The sequence below is a fragment of the Canis lupus genome, chromosome 23, assembly GCF_048164855.1.
Source record: "Canis lupus baileyi chromosome 23, mCanLup2.hap1, whole genome shotgun sequence".
Taxonomy (NCBI): Eukaryota; Metazoa; Chordata; class Mammalia; order Carnivora; family Canidae; genus Canis; species Canis lupus.
This window is the reverse complement of record NC_132860.1, coordinates 33,050,445-33,069,930: the sequence shown is the minus strand read 5'-3', so window position 1 is coordinate 33,069,930 and position 19,486 is coordinate 33,050,445. Positions and strand designations below refer to the sequence as shown.

The following is a 19,486-nucleotide window of genomic DNA, read 5'->3' as shown; positions in this document are numbered from 1 at the left end:
CTAACTACATTTTAAAAATGATAAATAGAATACAAGTTAATGGATGTAAAATTGCTTTTGAAAAGGTAAATCATTATACATACTGAAGTAATTATAAAATATGTTTTACCATAGAAATATTTTACTTTTTTTTTTTCAATTGTTCATGGCTCTGGGCTGCTAAGTCTGTGTATAAACAGACTTGTGTTAAATGGTAACCTCTTGCCTTTCACATAGATCCATACAACTTATAAATGAAAGTGCCCTTTGGAGAAACAATTTCCTTATCAAGCCTGAACACACCAGGCCACCAAAATGGGAGCACAAATCACCTGTGCTGGGAAAAGCTTTGCTAATTATTTTCAGTAATACTTATAGTTTCTTTATGATTACAAAAAATAATACATGTTCTATGTAGAAAATTAGGGGGCTATATATATAGTAAAAATCACCTGACACCCCAAAACCTAGAGGATATCTGTTTTGCTCTCAATCTCCCAAGTCATTGTGAGAACACTCAGGCTTAGGAAGTTTATAAGGTTTTGCTTTGCTCTCAAGGGCAAAAGCTTAACAGTAGTGCTGTTTCTCCGTGGAGTACAGCATTTCATAGTTTGTATATCATGTGCCCCCCAAGTAATCACAGATGTAAAACAGTTGGGCCTTTCAACAGCTCTGCAGTCATTGAGAGAAATCCTTTTACCTTCACAGAGCAGAAGAGTTCCTTCTAGACCATTTGACCACACTAACTCTGTCCCCGACGCTGAGTCTTCTAGAATTTATCCCCAGCATGATGGACCAAATATGGAAACGATAAAAACATTATGTCTAGGTTCAGAAATTGAGAATCTTGTCCGGGGAATATCTATTTTTGCTGATTTACCTAACAAATTTACCTGATATTCAGCTAACCTATTTGTTTCTGGACTTAAATCAAACCATGTAAACTACAAAATGCTACAAAATGAACATATACTACAATAGCTACACAATGAACAATAGGTACAAAATGAACATATACTACATGAGTCCTCTATTATTCTGGGATGTTTTTGACCACCGAAGTGAAAAAACGGCAACCTCAGTACTTTAACCAATGAAGACATTTATTGTCTAGATATAGGATAGATCCAAGTCTCCACCATGTCCTCAAAGGCCCTCTTACATTTTTGCTCTGCCAAGTCAGGATAACGCCCTTGATCATGTCAGAGTTTGTGCCCAAGAATCATTTCAAGACAGGCCAGCCACAGGCAGAAGTTTAATATATTTTCTATAAGTCCCTTCTTTTAAAAAAATTATTTATTTATTCACGAGAGAGACAGAGAGAGGCAGAGACATAGGCAGAAGGAGAAGCAACCTTCCTGCGGGGAGCCCCATGTGGCACTTGATTCCAGGACCAAGGGATCACCTCCTCCACCCCCCATCCCCCGGAGCCAAAGGCAGACACCCAACCACTGAGCCACGTAGGTGTCCCAGTCCCTTTTTAAAGAAAGGAAATTATTTTTAGATACTTCTCAGCAGATTTTCTCTCAGGCCTTATTGACCAGGATTGAATCAAATACTATTCCAAAAACAATTGCTGGCATGGCAAGTATTATCCTAAGATAATATTTATTTGGTTTTATTTTATTTGTTTATTTTTAAAAGATTTTATTTATTCATGAGAGACACAGAGAGAGAGGCAGAGACATAGGCAGAGAGAGAAGCAGGCTCCGTGCAGGGAGCCCAAAGTGGGACTCGATCCCAGGATCATGCCCTGAGCCAAAGACAGGTGCTCAACCTCTGGGCCACCCAAGCATCCCACATATTTGATGTTAAAAAGTTATACAATTTTGATCTCTAAAATGTTTCTGAATTTTTCTTATTGATTACACTTTTTTTTTTTTAGTGGATTGTAAGAGCTTTCCCTCACATTCATATTATACAATTTTCTAATTCCTACCCATCTAAGTAAGGGCTATAAAGAGTAGCTCATAGTTACTTACATACACACACTTTTTATCAGATTCACAAAATTACTACAATTTTAAAACACTGTGTTCACAAATCTGTGCAGGAAGAACAGTCCTATATTTTGTTGGAAGTAATTAAGCTAGTAAGACCTATATGGAAGCCCTTTAGCAATATCTTTCAAAATTTCAGTATTCTGTATCTTTGACCCAGTCATTCTAGTTAAAGCAACTCATCCTCCAGATACATTTGTACATTCTGAATGCCTGTCATTATCAAGATATTTATTTAAAAATATTTATTAAGAACCTATCATTGACCAGGCTACATTCAAGCTGTTGGGACATCTTTTAGGAATAAAATAGAAAAATGTCCCTGCCCTTACAGAGTTTATATTTGGGTGCCACATCATATGTGACAATAAAGCACTGAATGATGTCAAAGATAGAGGCCGACACGCATCCATAATACATGAAGCTGCTTTCCAAACAAGGGAGAGTTTCTATAAAGGACTCTTAATTCTCTTTTTAACAAATGTATAGCATTTTGTTTCATAATAGACTATAATTCAATTAGTTTTTTTTTATTGAGAAAAAAAAAAAAAAAACAGTTCCAAGAAAGATTTCGGTGTTGTGTGGCCATCTAAATAAGTAGCATCTAAAACCAGGTTTTAAGCACAAGAAGAGAAAGCCTTATTAGTACTAATATGGAATGATCTCCAAGAGGTATTGTTAAACTAAAATTAGAGGAAACAATATTTGTATTTGCTTCTGTAACACATGCAATGCTTCTGGAAGAAGGTATAAGAAATTTACTACTCCCTTCTAAGGAGGTAGAGGCAGGGGAACTGGGTGTCTATGGGAATAGATGGAGTCGAAGACTTTTCACTATAAATATATTTTTGTAACTTTATGATATTAAAAATATATATTTATTACTTAAATACTTTTACACTTAAAAAATAAAGAGTTACTATATTTGTATTATAAAAATATGTATTTATGTTTTGCTTAAAAAAATTATGTTATGATTTTTCTTACCGAAAAATCTCAACTTATATTTACTAGCCATTATTTGTTTTGATTCACATAGGAGTTGCTTTGTTTTTTGAGTATTATTTCTACTACATTTAGTTCATTGAAATATTTTTGCCAGTCTCTTACTAGTTTATGCTGTTATTTACTCAATAAGAAACTTTACTTTTAATCAAGTCCAGAAATCTTTTCTTGAAACCTATGTGGGCTTTTTGTGTTTTTGGTTATTTGTTTACGAATTTTGCTTAAGAACCCCTTACAGGCCCCAACACCATAAAGACAATCAAGTGTTTTCATGAACCTTATATTACTTTGAATCCATTTTTATTTATTGTCATGCTTAGTTTAAGAATGGTTCCAACTTCATTTTTTTCCTAATGTATTATATGAAACAATCAGTTATTGACTCACTGATATGTGAAGTCTGTTCCTGCCTTTGTGCGAGCACCAGGATGGTGGTTCATCCATGGCTAATCCACTACTATTAAGCCTCAGGATGTTGACATCTTTCTCAGCCATGTGTCATTTCTGTCCAGGCATGTTTTTTTTTTTTTAATCAAAACTCAGCCGAAGACTCTGGGAGACCCTCTTCAAGTCTCTGGTCCTCTCTTGAGCACCCTTTTGTCTCTGGTGCTCTTTTGAGCATCCTTTTTCTCTCCAAGAGTATGTGCTAAAAACTCTAGCTACTTTGGCACCCTAGAATTCCAGCTTTGGCTCCTCAGCCAAAGCTCCACCTGAGTTCTTTTTCTTAGTGCTCTGGTCTAGAAGTTCTCTCCAGGCAGAATGGGGAGGCAACCATAGAGCTCACTTTGTTTTTCAACATCCAGAGATCTTGATCCTGTGCTGCTTAAGACTCTTGTTTCGTATTTTGTATCTCAATTTTCAGTTTCAGATAGGAGAATAAGTCCCAACATTTCTTAATATGTTAAGAAATAACATATTAAGGTAAATCTCCAACTATGTTCTTATTTTTCTATATATTCCTAGCTCTTGCTATACTTTTAAGACATTTTTTGCATTTTTGTCCTCTCAAAACTCCACTCAAATTTTGAATAAAATTGCATCTAATTAATAGAGTACCTTAGGGGGTGAACTCTTCACGAGCTTAAGTAGTTGTATTTATCCGTATAGTAAGAGTATTTATATATTTAGATCTTGTTTCAATTCATTTATTAGAACTACATTTTAAAATATTCTTCTTGAAGTGATTTTCTATTCTTTATTAGTTTAATTCTGAAATATTTTATTTTTGTTAATGCTATAAGTGGTTTTATTTTCTTTTGCATTTCATGGTAGGCTATTAGTATAGAGGAATACTCTTGATTGCGTATCTTGAATACAGAGCCAGAAATTATGTTTCTCTTCTCTAATTAGCTCCAAGAGTTGCCTACTGATTCTTTTTGATAACCTGCATACATTATGCTGTCATATGATTACAATTTTGATACTTCCTTTCCAGTCTTAAATTTTTTTATTTCTCTTTATTTTTTTTTAAGATTTTATTTCTTTATTCATGAGAGACACAGAAAGAGAGAGAGAGAGAGGCAGAGACACAGGCAGAGGGAGAAGCAGGGTCCATGCAGGGAGCCTGACGTGAGACTCAATCCCGGGTCTCCAGGATCAGGCCCTGGGCTGAAGGCGATGCTAAACTGCTGAGCCACCAGGGCTGCCTATTATCTTTCTTTCTTTAATTAATGCATTTTGCATTGTTCAGTATCACTACATTAGTGATAGATGGAAATGTATCATGTCTCTAACCTTACAGAGAATGGCCTATACTTGAATATTTAACTGTGATTTTTTGTTTTTTGTCAGTAGGCCACCATTAGTAAGTAAAGGATGTTCCCTACTCAGTACTTCTAGAAATATTTTATATTTAACCAGATAGAAATGTTTAATATTATCATTTTTTTCTAGATCTATTGAGATGCAATGAACTGTATCACTACATTTTTCAGACATTGAACTATATTACTGAGCATTAATTGTGTATGGACACACATACATGCATATAATGTCTATTTTGAGAGACCAAAATTATTTTCTTTTATTTTCATCAAAAGGGGAGATAAACTATCATGGCAGGATGGTTCTAATCTTCTATTATTCAAATTTTGGGCTCAACTCCAGAAACAGTAACCACATACATATTTGAAAGAGTAGTTTATGATCTTTGGGCATTCGTGTCCTCTTCTGTGAAAAACAAGGTAGGGATGAGATTCAGGAATAACATTCTATTATGTCTTGGCTCAAAAGCTCTTGAGGAGATTGCATAAAATCTTTGTTTCTAGTGAATTCCATCCCTACCTACATCCTTGCCTCTTTCCTTAAACCTCATCTTGAGTTAGGCTCTCAGGTTCTTTCATGCTTTCAGGTATTTGCATATACCATACCTTCTGCACAGCACAACCTTCTTGTTTCATTTAGTTATTTGATTAACAGCTTATCCTGCCTCTTGTTAAATTAAGAAAATTAAAATTTACTGGAAAGGTAGCTCACAGCACAGACATAGAGGACTCAGAGCAGTGCTGCCAGTCTGAGCAGCAGGAAAGCCTTGGCCATCTTATTCAGCTGTCACATAAAAAATCGACTCACTCACATATTACTAAAATGAGAACAATGCAGAGAAGATTAACATGGCCCCTGGGCAAGGATGGCATGCAGATTTGTGAACTGTTTCATATTTTCTATATTACATATTCAAAGTTGCTAAGAGACTGGATCTTAAATGTTCTCACTACAAAAAAGAGACGCTAATTATGTGATAGGATAGAAGTATTAGGTAACACTACAGTGGTAATTATATTGCAATATATAAATATATCCAATCAACATTGTATACATTAAACTTATCCAATGTTATATGTGAATTATATTTTAATTTTTTTTTGGTTAAAAATATCTACTCCAAATGATTTCTTCTTCAGTTTGTTACTCTTTATTTAATATTCAAAATCCCTAGGAAAAGACTGTGGTTTGTCTTGCTTATATTCTCTACCATCCATTGATGGAGGCAGGAGCCCTGGACCCCTAAGACTGATCACAAAATTGGAAAGACCATTTTCTAAAGGAAAATGTTTCATATTAGAAGAAGAAATGAATTCTGGCAATCCCCAAACAAGAAATTTCCACTGTATTTTCATACCTCATTGTTAGGTTAAGCCCCATTTATTAATCAAGTTCTTGTTTTGGAGTCATAGCTTCATATAAGAATTAAGGACCCTGTTTCCATTTCTCCATGTGTCTAATTTATTCTCTGTGCCAAGACATACACATCACAATATTGTATTCCTGTTATTGTATTCCCTCCAGAGAGGGTTAGATACTTGATAGTAGAAACTCTAACCTAACTCCTAACCCTAGCTATGGCTTCCAAGATTTTAGCACATAGTACTTGACACATGGTGGGTAATTAGTTATTATTTTTGGGAAGGAAGGGAGGGAGAGAAGGAGGGAGGGAGGAAGGGGAAAGGGAAGGAAAGGACGGAAAAAAGGAAAGTGATGAAAAAAGGAATCTAGAACAGAACAAATGACAATTCAGCATGATAGAGAAGGGTTTGAGTGATAACCATCCAAAGAACTAGGCTGCCTTCAAGGTGATGAATTCCTAGTCATGGAGGGCCCTTAGTTATAGTTAGCTAACCATGTGATCCATAGGCTGTAGAAGGAATTGAAGCTCAGAATAGGAAATTGAACCTGATCAGTTTTAAGGTCCCTTTCAACAACAAGAGTCTGATTCCCTACTATAAGATCCTAAATGATGAGGACTTGGTAGTTAGTGCCTGGGGTGGAGAAAGTGAAACTCAGTGAGACCAAATCCGAGGGAACAGACTGATCTATACATGGGGAAAATCTGTGTTTAATGTATGTGTATTCCTGTGCTCTTCTAAGCCCTCCCTGATTTGGTAAACACCTGTGAAGAAACAGCGGTTGTCTTCCAATGGTTGCCTTAAAAATAGTTTGACTCTCACTTATTTCTTTTAATAAGTGCACTAAAGACATTAGGAAGCTACTGGAATAAGATAGCCTTGTAGTTTTTTGATGTATACCTCAAGCCTTTAAAAAATAAGAGAATATATGTGTCTAACTCAAAGTTCCTCAGACCTCTTGGGATCTTAGTTTTCAACATCAACAAACCTTTGATATTTGGATTTGTTTTGCCTTTGGCAAAAATACTACTTCTGTTGCTAAAGGGATGCTGGGAACTTCAGATGGCCTTTTTGAAAGTGAGTAGATTTTAAAAACTAATATTTTTGTATTTGGTGTAAGTTAGAAATTTGTATATTCTTTTTCTTTAGAACAGACATGCATATAATACTTGCTGGTGTAGTTCCATATCAAATAGCATTTCAGCTTGTTTTAAATGAATAACTTTTTTTACTTTTTTAAAAAATATTTTATTTATTTATTCGTGAGAGACACAGAGAGAGAGAGAGAGAGAGGCAGAGACACAGGCAGAGGGAGAAGCAGGCTCCATGCAAGGAGCCTGATGCGGGACTCCATCCTGGGACTCCAGGACCATGCCCTGGGCCAAAGGCAGGCGCTAAACCGCTGAGCCACTCAGGGATCCCTAAATGAAAAAACTTTTAAAATCAAGTATTGAAGTCGTTCTTCAAATACCAAATTGCCTAGAAATTACCATCCTTTGACTTGCTCTGATATACAAAACCTCATTATATAAGACAGAAATGCGACATTATCAAGAGTTAAAATAAGCTGTTTACCCATTGTAAAAAAGAGAATCATTATAAAACATGCAAAATTGAAAAGATTACTAATAGAACTCCACACAATATCAAGATACAAATTAGAACTGTAACCATTTATCTTCGTTAGATAACACATCCTAGTTAACATTTATGGATACTTGAATTTTAGTCAGTATTCTAAGCAGCAGTGTTTTAGTTGTGTCCATATTTCCAATAGATAAGCAAATGGTCAGAAATCAGGATGAATAGGTGTGAAACTGCAGCTTAGAACCAGGATGGAGAATGGAATTTCTAATTAGAAAGGACATGGAGGGGAGCTGCATCTAGAAGGAAATACTTTGAATGGACATCCCATGTTTCTTTGGTGTGGCTTAAAGAGGGAGTGACAGGATTCAGACAAAGGCTAAAGTCATGGTCACCATTCTCAAATCATTTCTCGGTTAGCTCTTGTCAGAAAGATAAAATAAATTTCCCAAGGGTACCAGTTATGTCTGTATGTATTCCTGTGTGTGTGTGTGTGTGTATAGTGGAGACATGATTATATCTGGGTAGCACTTTACAAAGTAATTTCAGGTTTATTCCCTTTTCTAGTCCTAAAACTTACCTGAGAAATAAGATGGACTTATTTTACAGATACACATAAAGAGGTATACTGTGCCTAAAAGGCATATTCCAGGTGATTTGCCTAGTTTTTAGAATAGCTTAAACAGAAAATCATATTCTCCTTCCACAAACTTGTCCTTGAGCCCCAGTGTTTTTCGTGTCTGTACTATCTTACAAATTGCTGAAAGATTTAACGAGAACACATATAAATGCATGGCACATCCTAAGTGCTCAAAAAAGTGGCCACAAAAAATCTTCCTCATTTTCTAGGATCTCTCCAAAATGTCAGATTGTATTTTCTAGAGCAAACACATTTTTTTATCTGTTACCTCATTTACTGGATCCATGTAGACAGTCACTATGAATGTATTCTACATTCTATGTACTTGTCACACTGGGTAACCACATCAGTGAAGCCTTTGTTCAGGGTTGTGCCATCTTGCTGCTGCCATTGCTACTAGTACAGGTCAACCATTCAGTTTGAAGGCAGAAACATATACCCATAAATACTTTCTGCGTATAAACAGACACATAATGGCCAGGAAGTAAGGGTCAGCAGAAGAGAAACAGCCCCTGCCCTTTTGTCATTTGCCCCTGACTGACCAGATAGTAGGTTTGACCTCTGAGAGGTTGTATCTAGTTCCTTTAGCAGTGAACAAAAAGGTACAAGGTGGAGGCCGGGGGATGTAAGCTGACTGGCTTGCAGATTTGCACAGTTAGGTTTGTTGTTTTACCTGCTGCCAGATCTAATTATCGCTAGCTAATGTGACCAAACATTTTGGTTTTTTAGGGTTGAGGGGTTTCCTGGGATGTGTTACCTTCGGTGCTAAAGACAGCAAAGTCTCAAGCAAACTGAAACCAATGGTCACTTGAAGCCTAGACCAGTTTGTTAAAAACTGGAACATGGTAGGCCCCCTTGGGAAGCTCTTTACCTGCCTCTGCTGGCCAGCCTCAGCCTCACCTTCTAGAATCCGGACGCAGAACCCATCTACATTAGATGATTGGTTTCCTGAGTTACATTCTTCTCATTCACACCCCCGCAGAATTTACAGGGAGAAAAAGAGTTAATGAATAGATATTTATAATCCCATTGAAATATTTCTCCCATATTTTCCCTTAAACTTTGGCACCTGCTACCACTTCTCTGCTAGCAGAAAACAAAAGGAATCAAAAAGAGCAAACAAATGTTAATGAGAAAACTCAGAAACAGCTGAGATGCTTAGTTTTCAACAGCTTTCTTTTTCCATAAACATGTGGACACATGATTTTTATTTTCTCTTGCGTATTTATTACAGGGTTATATTTTTCTGATAGTAAACCCATTTCTATTAATGGTCAACAAAAAAAGTAAAGGCTAAAAATAATACTAATAAATGCCAAGGTTTACTGAGTACCTACTGTATGCTGGGCATTGGACTGAGGATTTTTATCAGATTAATTTGTTTACTCTTCACAGCAGCTCTATGAAGTAGGTCATCATATCCATTTTACACCTGAGTCAAATGAGGCACGGAGTGGTGAAGCAACTCACCCAAGTTCAATCAAATGGCTGGTGAAAAAAGAGCTCTGATTTGGAGCCCAAAGGTCTCCGTGATCGATCTGGGAGCTCATGCTGCAGTACACTTCACAGGGGATCACTCAAGCATCATTATCTTCAGGTCCTTGGCTGCTTGCACAGCTATGAGGACCCATGGCCTGGCAGAAACTGCATCTAACCCGTTTGTGCCTTCAGCCTTTGAAAACTGTGAGCATTTTTCCTTTTGTGCCTACAAACCCTCAGAAGGACACAATGTGAAGAATACAAAGGTTTCCTCTCTTTCCCCCCTATATTTCTTAGAAAATCAAAGTCCTGAAGAAACCTAAAATAATACAATGGAAGTAAAATTATAAAATGCTTCTTCCAGGGGTGCCTGGGTAGTCAGTCAGTTAAGCATCCAACTCTTGGTTTTGGCTCAGATCATGATCTCATGGGTCTTGAGATCGAGGCCCCCACTGGGCTCCTTGTTCAGCGAGAGTCTGCTTAGGATTCTCTCTCTGCCCCTCCCCCCACTCATATTTTCTCTCTCTCTCAAATAAATAAATAAATAAATAAATATTAAAAAATAAAATATGTTTCTTCTGGGACATTACCTGGTACCCCTGCTAAAGGGTACAATGAAAGGATATGTTAACATGAGAATCAGACAGCCCTAGGGTTATATCTCCAGTGATGAGGATTTTTAGGTCACATCAACCTGGGGAAGTTGTTTACCTTTGCCAAGTCTCAGTTTCCTCATTTATATAATGGAGACCACAGTATGTACCACTGCCCCTTTCCCATAAAGGCATCTGTTTCCCAGCACCTGGTTATTCCTCCCTAATTGGTTACTACTCTACTTATAATCAAGATAGTTGCAGAGAATTCGTACTCCTGAGCCGAGCTTCTGTCCTGAGCCCCTGTGTGTGTTCTCTATCCTGGCAAGAAAATGGAAGGGGGAGTAACATTTACTGGTTCTGACAGTATATTTCAGACGCTATAGAAGAACTTTATTATTTTACAGAGTCCTCGTAACACTCGTGGTGTGCATTTAGTTTTACATAACAGATGTTCAATTACAGTGGTTTAGCCAAGTGGCAGTTTTAATTTTTCCCTGCAACAAGAGGTATTCTGGAGCCAGGATGTTGGCTCCAGGATTCCTTGGAGTTGTGATGTGTCTGCCCAGCCTCCATCATTGCCTCTGTGTTCCAGACAAGAAGAAAGAGAATATCAAAAAGCAGAGGGTGAATGCCGGCGGAGTCAGTCTGCATTTGAAAAATGTTCTCCAAAGCTCCAAGGATTGGCCTTCATTTATACCTCGTCATTAAGAATTGTGTCACAAACTGCAGAGAAGCCTAGGAAATTTGGTTGTTTCAGCTGGGGGTATGTCCACCCCGAGCTTAATTAGGGGTTTAATAACAAAGAAGAAAATAAAAATTGACATTGAGGAAACTACCGGAAATGTCTCTAGCATCATGCTCCCAATTCAGTGAGCATGCAGTGACTTTAATTATCCGTGTTCACCTGTTTCAGAGAAAATAAGAAGCCAAGCCCAGGTAACACAGTCATAGCTCTGCCACCACTGCTTACTCTCTTCCATCCTTTTGAATGGTCACTGCCCCTAACAAGGCTGTTCCTTCCTGAAGAAGCTGAGAGAGAGCATCTTGTATTTTTTTTCTTCCTCAATCTCACGGATGATTTGGAAATAGAATTTTGTGTGTACCTCATATGATCCAGGCACCATTTCAGGCATTTGTTTTCCCCTGAGGAGGTTTCTCTGCTCAGAAAAGGTAGGCCACCTTTCCATGGCCCCATAGCTGAGAAGTATTAGAGCTGGGGTTCAGTGGCAGGTGGGTCAGGCTCTTCTCTCTGCATCACATAGGATAACCAATCAAGAGTATTTAAAATTCAGTAGCAGGAATCTCAAAGACAGAACCATCTTCAAGACTGGTAATACAGGGATTTCAAACAGTGGTCTCACATCCTGGCCAGGTGTGGAATTTTTTTTAATTGAGGCCCTAAATCAGAACAGGAAATGGGTAACAGCAAAAAGTTTTCTCCCTTTTCTAGTTTGTATTATTATAGAAACCCCATAATAAAAATCCTCACCATAACATAGGTCTCATATTTCATGCACATTCTCTCCTCTTAGTTTTTCTAATAACCCGAAACAGTGGACCAGGCAGGGACATAACCCTTGTGTTTGAATGAAGAAGTGGCCATTGTTTAATGCAGAAGTTGAGATCATAGCCTTGAACCTATGCTTTTGAGTATTATCTCTTGTGTTCCTTCCATAAACCCAATCTCCCAGGTCCTAACTAAAGGAGCTCTCAGATGGAATATGAAGCAAAATTGCACTTTGTGAAAAAACATATTTTTTGTTAAGCATCTAAATTAGTGTCTAATTTCCTTGTCAATCTTGTATCAGGAATTATTAAAAACATTCAGCCATTTTTCTTTTATCCTGAAAAAAGATTACTAATCAATTTACTTAGGAAAAAAAAATATTATGCACTAACAAATCACTTGACATTTTCTTAGACTAATCTTCTGCTGAAATTAGTGCCTTTATATTAAAATAAGTAATTAATAGTTAATTGGAATTTATGTCAAACATTTTTTAATGAGCAGCATATTTTTTTAAAAATCTAATGAATAAACCATCATCTTTGTTACTAGCATTAGTGACAAAGATTTGTTCAGCACCTACTATAAGATCTTGTAGCAAAAAAAAAAAAAAAAAAAAAGATCTTGTAGCACATCATGGGAATGAAAATGTATAGGTTATGAGAATATAAGTACCCTTGAAAGCCATACTGACCACAGTGCCTTGCACATAATCATGTGTTCAAATATCGATCAAACTGACAAATAAAGGAAGGGAGCAAGGAAGGATATACTCATTCATTTGGGAAAGAAGAAGGCCTTTCTTCCTTTTCTAGTGTGTGTCATAGTAGCCTGGTGGATAAGATACTAACAGGAGACATGGAAACTTTAATCCTTCCCTGTGCCTGGCACAGTACGTAGCAATGGGATTGTACACAGTAAATGGTTGCTGGATGAAAAAATGCATGGATACATGTTTCTGCACCATTATAGTTCTTCCTTAGTCTCTCCCCTGCCCAGGGCTCTTGCTCTCAGAAGAACTCTTCCATTATTTTGTCATGTGTGCTTGGTTGAAAGATACTGAGATTAGCCCTTCTAAATATGACCTCCTTCCAAAACTCTAATCTCCCTTTCACACACTGCTCTTCGTCCTGCTATCCCACCTGGGCAAGGGAATTGGAAAGCAGATAGCATCATAAGGAAGCACTGGTGTGTTGAGAGGATGGGCACACTTACTCATTCTTCTGCAGACTTGCTGGTTCCTCATTTTTCCTCGACACTCTGCCCACCTCCCCCACCCCCCACCCCCCCAAAAAAGCCCTTTTGTCCTTCCCTAATTAGTTATGGATCAGAAAAGTAGATATGGCCCTTTTGTGGTCTTTAATTAATTAATCCCTCATGAAATCTCTTACTGTGGCATAAAAACAAAAGGTTGCAAGCTAATTACCATCCTCATTATTAGAATCCAAGCATGGAAAAATGGCTTCTTCTGGGATTCCTTTGCCTTCTTTGTCCAAGACTAAATCTCAGAGCAGGAAAGTGTTGGCATAGTGATACATTTCGATGCTAAAAAAGATAATGAGCAATACCAGGTGATTAGAACAGAAACTGCAGGTGATATAGAGGAATTTGGTAGAATCTTTGACTTCTCCTAACTCTTCAAAAAAACAAGCCATTACACTGTTGTGGGACATTTTAAGTATAATCAAGGACGCCTTAATTTGGGTTTGAAAGCTGACAGAATTAAGTCACTGTGAATAAATAAAGACACGTGTATTATCCTTCAAGGAATCATACATGTGAAAGTAAAGGGGACCTTAGGAACCCCAGTCTCATCAGCCTTTTAGGTGATCCACCCAAAGCCACACAGTGAGGGAGGTTGTACACATGTGCACCCATGCTCAGGCGTGTATTTATTATTCCTTAGAATTACGATGGGAGAGGAACTGCCATAACTACCACTTCATCAGTTCCAGGACTCATATCCTTTCCTACTTTAACATCTTTGAATTGGACATGGATCTTTAATATCTGAAAATCTCCGTGGGTAACTATTAAAGTTCTTCCAGTGAAGTTTACTTCTAGTAGTCACATGGGGACATTATCAACCTGAGCCCACTTCATAGTTTCTGCTTGAGAGGTTTTTGGTTTTGTGTTTGTTTTGCTTTTTGTTAGGGGTAGGGGTGTGTGGGCATTGTAAATCTGGAAAGCAAGGTGATCTGCACACTTGTGGGTCAAGTTCTAAGGAGAGATTCCTCCACCACCAAAACTTGGACATGCACACTTACTGGGTGCATCTCATTATTTCCCATGCGCCGAGGGCATAGCTTGAGATTCATGTGGGAGTCTTCTTTTAGACTCCTTAGGTTGGCATTTTTCTTTCTTACTGCAACATAATATAACTACATACCAAAGATTCAAGAAGAGCAGCATTATTACCTCCCTAATATCCATGATGAAGTCGAGGCCTGGAGAACTTAAGCAGCTTCCCCAACATCACATTAAAATATAACATTGGGAGGCACCTGAGTGGCTCAGACTGTTAAGTGTCTGCCTTCAACTCAGGTCATGATCCTGGGGTCCTGGGATTGAGCCCCACATCAGAGTCCCTGCTCAGCAAGGAGTCAACTTCTCTCTCTGCCCCACCCCTGCTCGTGGTCTCTTTCTCTCTCTCTCATAAATCAATCAATCAATCAATCAATCAATCATTGAGCTTCAAACCCATGTCTTCCTGATTCCATGTTTTCTAGCACACCACACTTTACCAAAACACAGCTGTATAACTTTAAAAAACAAAACAAAACATTCTCCTCTTTGTGTGTTGATTTTCTCATGTAAGAAATGAATATGGGTTGAGGAAAAGAATTTCGAAAGGAAGTAACATTTGTTAACTTGCATATGTCTGATACAGGTGCTTATGCTTTTGTACCTATCTAGCAATCTAATTAAGCCTAGCAGTTAAGTTTCATTTAATCTACTTTTACAGATGATGAAATTAAGACAGATAGGTAGAGAAGCATGCCCAGGATCACACAGAGTTACTGATGTAGTCTAGAGTTGAACCCCAATAAGCCTGACTCATGAGCTTTGCTGAGTCACGTTGGTGCTGTGAATTCTTGGTACAGTGTTCGTCCCTATGAAAAACAACTCATTTCTGAAATGTAGGATTGCCATAGTAAACTCCTTCCTGGGATATTTCCTTGCCATAGTAATATTGTTGAGGGATTCCCTGTGGTACATCATCAGTGTACATTGTCCTTTTTGCATATGGCTTGTTGGCTATTAGCGACCACTTCTGTCCCCCAGCTAGATTTGGCCACAGGCAGAGCCTAGACAGAAGGACAGAAGAATCCACAGGAAGACAGATGGTAGGGTTAGCTCCCAGCCACCTGTCATAGTAATCATAGGCTTTGCCCTTTCTGCTGTACCATAAATCCAGGCCACTATTGCATGGGGCTAGGATCTAAGGTCCTAAAGTTTAGGAGCTATTTGAATTCTTGGTCTCTGCCTTTAACAGATGTCCACAACTGAGAGCTGCTCTCCAGACTTTTTTTTTTATCAGATTCTTTTCCCTAAAAGTTAGAATATTCTATCTGTGCTCCCATTTTAGAACCTGCTTTAGAAATAGCTTGATTCATCCATGGATGTCCTCTCCCCTTAGTCAGGTAGGTCCAAGGTATGATGCCATTTGAAATGCAGAGCTCAAAAAAGATGCCAAAAGGGGGCAGAAGGGGGAGGTTCTAAGAAGTACCTACCTGGGTTCATCATGAAGGTGGCTCCTCTCAGGGACAGATTCACTTTAACCAAACACATGAAGATTGATGTATAAGATCAGAATACAAAGGTGTTAATCCACAATGACAGATATCAGTACGAGAAATTCAAGTCAGCATAGATCAGACCACAAACTCACCTCTTTTTTGTGACCAACTCTACAAAGTAGTTAATAAAAGAATGATTGGTAAAACAGAACAAGGACAGTTGAAAGTGTGATTATAAGTTATATCTTGCCCAAAGCTCTCTATCCCTCCGTAGTCAATGGCTAAAAGTGGTTAAAGCACAGATATTAGAGTTAAATGAACCAAGCCTGGGATCTCAGCACTGCTCCTTTTAGCCAGGTCACCTTCGGTGAACACTTTATTTTTACTTGGCCTCAGTTTTTCTACCTATAAAATAAGAATAGCACTGTGTACTATAATAGGAAGAAGAACCACTTATTAGGGGCCTAGCACAGTTTTGGCACACTACAGTCCCTTGATTCTTAGATGTTGTAAGTCATTCTCAAAGTTTTCAGGCACAAAAAAACAGCAGAATCCAGTATGCATATTGAGCATAAGACTTGAGCTTGTTTGCTTCAAAACTAAAAGCAATGTAATTTTTTGAACCAGGAAACAAAGGTCATAGACACTCAATATATGGTACTCTTGTTTTTATGGTCATTGTTGTTACTACTGTTGCACACGCGGTGGTGACTAGCAATGTCCTTTGGTTGAGACTTTACCTTCTTGCACTGCGCTGGGATGAGCACTGCTTTCCCCACCCACTAGTCTCTCCTCTCCAATATCAGAGTAGATCACCTGTCAGACCATCTACATTCCTGTGTTATGGACTACTGTCTCTTTTTCTAAGAACTTGCTCAAAAATTGTGTCAGCATAGGAAGTAGCTTCCCAAGAAGTGGGCTATTCTCTGACACACAGTCACTTTGAGATTGTTAGTAAAGCATCCTGTTATCAGGGAATCTTTGTTTGCAAAGTCACAGGCAGCCTTCATATGGAAAAAGTCTCTCCTCCTGTGCTCCCTGTGAAACTTTCTCTACCCATAACCCATTAGGAGTCCAGTGTGGACAGTTGCAGGGCTGTCCATTTGCAAAAACTGCAAATGTGGGGAAACAACCTGTTGTGGGGAAAGCTGAAAAAAATCAGGAACATGCAGTCCCTCTAGTGTTCCCAGGGAATTCCAAATGTTGAACTATTCAGGATATTCAATCTTAAAAAGTGTATTTTAAAATTCATTCAATTAACATAACCCATTTCAGAAAGTTTGCCTAATAGAGAAGAGAAAAAAATCACCTATATTACAAAACCATAAGACAGCCACATTTTGATACATTTTTCATTTTGATACATTTAATTATATTCTTTTTCCTAGGTACAACATATTTATAATGTACATACTTTAAATTCTTTTTTTGTTACTTAATCTGTTATGTGCATTTTCTACTTTGTTGTGTAGAAACTCCAGAGTAAGACATAAGACCCCCTTTGGGTCTGGCTTCCTTCTTTAGTCTCACTTTCTCTACCCCAATGTCATCTGTCTCATCCATACTGAACAACACATGGTTCTTGAACATTAACCCTTAACCAATCCAGCTCTCACTCTTCCTTCAGCTGATGAAGCTTGCCGGCAGGAAACAGAATTCACCTCTAATTGCTCAAAGGAAGAGGCTCTAATGTAGGAACCACTTCCTGAAGGTGAGTTTAAAGGACCAAGAGAAGGATGGAGAGGAAAAGAGAAAGACACTCAGCAACTAGCAAGATGGGATTCTTACTATCCTAGGGCAAGATAGTCTGGGACCAGCTGAGATTCCTGTCCTAGAATCTCAGAGGAGGGGCCACCCACTCAGGTGCTATTGTCATGGAGAGACACAACTGATTGAGATGTGATTTTACAGTAGGGACAGAACAGAGTGGAAACACCCCATTTCTCCCCCCACCAGTTGTCTTATTTCCTGATAGCATATCCCATTGGCAAGCCTCAACCAAAAGCCAGTGGGCAAGTAAGGACTAGTACTACATTCTGCAGATATCAGCCATCCGCGGGGGCACAGAATAGCAGACCAGAGGAGGACAGAGAACGGACGGCAGCAGGGAAGTCAAAGGGAGAATGACTCTCACTCCTGCTTCATTCTGATTTATTCTCCAGGTTTTCAGCTTAGATGTTATTTTATCAAGGAGGTAAGAATGGGTTAGTTTTCTCTTTTTTTGCTCTCATTGCTTCTAGTGTTCACCTCAAGATATTTAATACTTGAATAAAGTAACTTACGAATCAGTACCATATCTTCTTTGGTATTATTTGAACAGTAATAAGCAGAGTCTTACACATAATAGGCATTCAATAAATCTTTGCATAATCACCATTTCTAAAGTCTTCAAAATATTTGTTCTAGGAGTGGATCATAATGTACTTGGCCTTTCCCCTATTGGATTTTTTTTTTATTTTATTTCTTTATTTATTTAATAGAGGAAGAGGGAGAAGCAGACTCCCCACCAAGCAGAGAGCTGAATACGGGGTTCGATCTCAGGATTCTGGGATCATGACCTAAGCTGAAAGCAGATGCTTAATGGACAGAGCCACCCAAGTACCTCGCAACCCTCACAATTGCATTTTTTATTTCGTAACTGTATCTTGTTCATTGTTTCCATGTTAGCCTCATTTCTCTAGCTTTTAAACTCTATGAAGGCAGAGAGCCCAGAGAGCCATTTCTCTGGATAGTGTGTACACACATGCTTGACCAGGCAAGCTTTGGTAGACCTGGGATTAGAAGCTACCTTAAGTGATGTCAGGTACCTCCAGTTTTCCAAAAAATGTCTTCATGTTCTCCTCAAAGCCCTTACCTCAAAAGCTCATTCACATGCAACAGAAGAGTTCTTCCTCTTAGTTCACAGAGAAAACAGAATTCATTAGACTACATCTCCAAAGATTTGTGCCAACAAGCCATCAAACCAGCTAAAATTACCACAACTCCACTTAGCACTGGCTGCCCACTTCCTCATACTAGGTGGGAATCTGTCCCTGTCCTTGACCTGTTCTCCCTGCTAACTCATTCTCTTTTACTAGATTGCACTAAATCTTACTTAATGCTCTGTCCCAGGAAATTTGGTGAAAGAGGGCTAAAAAAAACAAGCAGTGGGAGTTTGTAGGTCTGGATTTTTGCTATATTTCCTTTACTGAGTCATCGAGAGATGCTAGACAAGCACTGCCCCTTCCTGGGTAGTTTCCCTTCTATGATAAGAAGGTCTCAGTTATATGGTCTCAGTTCTTTCCAGAGGTTAAGGGTCGGGTTCAAATTTTACTTTGATCATAGGTTAACTGGGTGTTCTTCATCATTTTTTCACTCTCAACTTTCAATTTCCCTACCTTTAAATCGGGATCATTAAAGCTAATTTATAGGTTTTCTTTTTCTGTTGTTGTTGTTGTTGTTGTTGTTGTTGTTGATGGGCTTTTGTTGGGGCTAAATAAAATCAGGTGGTAAAGTAGTTGCTCAATGAAAATAGTGGTCAGGTGGTCACAGACATGGTTGAAATAGTAGGATTGCTCTGACGTTATTGTAAGGATGAACACATAAAACAACAGGTAAGGAGAGTTGAGAAGGAGGGGAGAAAGAATCGGGGAAGGAAAGAGGGAAGAGTTTGGAGAGATAGTGTGTATAGAAATGTAAGGAAATATAATTTAAGTCACTGCTTTCCAGTTAAAGAGGCCACAATCCAATTTAGCTTCCTAAAGTTTGGTGTGACTTCAACATTTAGTGAAAATGTGCGTTATAAATAGGCATGTAAATGACTCAGCATGGGGCCTGGAAGTTGGAGGCAGC

The 19,486-nt window shown here is 38.3% G+C and overlaps 1 protein-coding gene and 1 pseudogene across 2 annotated transcripts in view; both read left to right on the top strand.

Moving 5' to 3' along the window:
* The window catches only part of TENM4 (teneurin transmembrane protein 4), a 2,813,748-nt gene that overhangs the window by 1,243,688 nt on the left and 1,550,574 nt on the right, over positions 1-19,486 (top strand). The gene's annotated exons all lie outside the window — the stretch shown is intronic.
* Positions 5,533-5,648, top strand: LOC140615683 (U6 spliceosomal RNA; annotated as a pseudogene).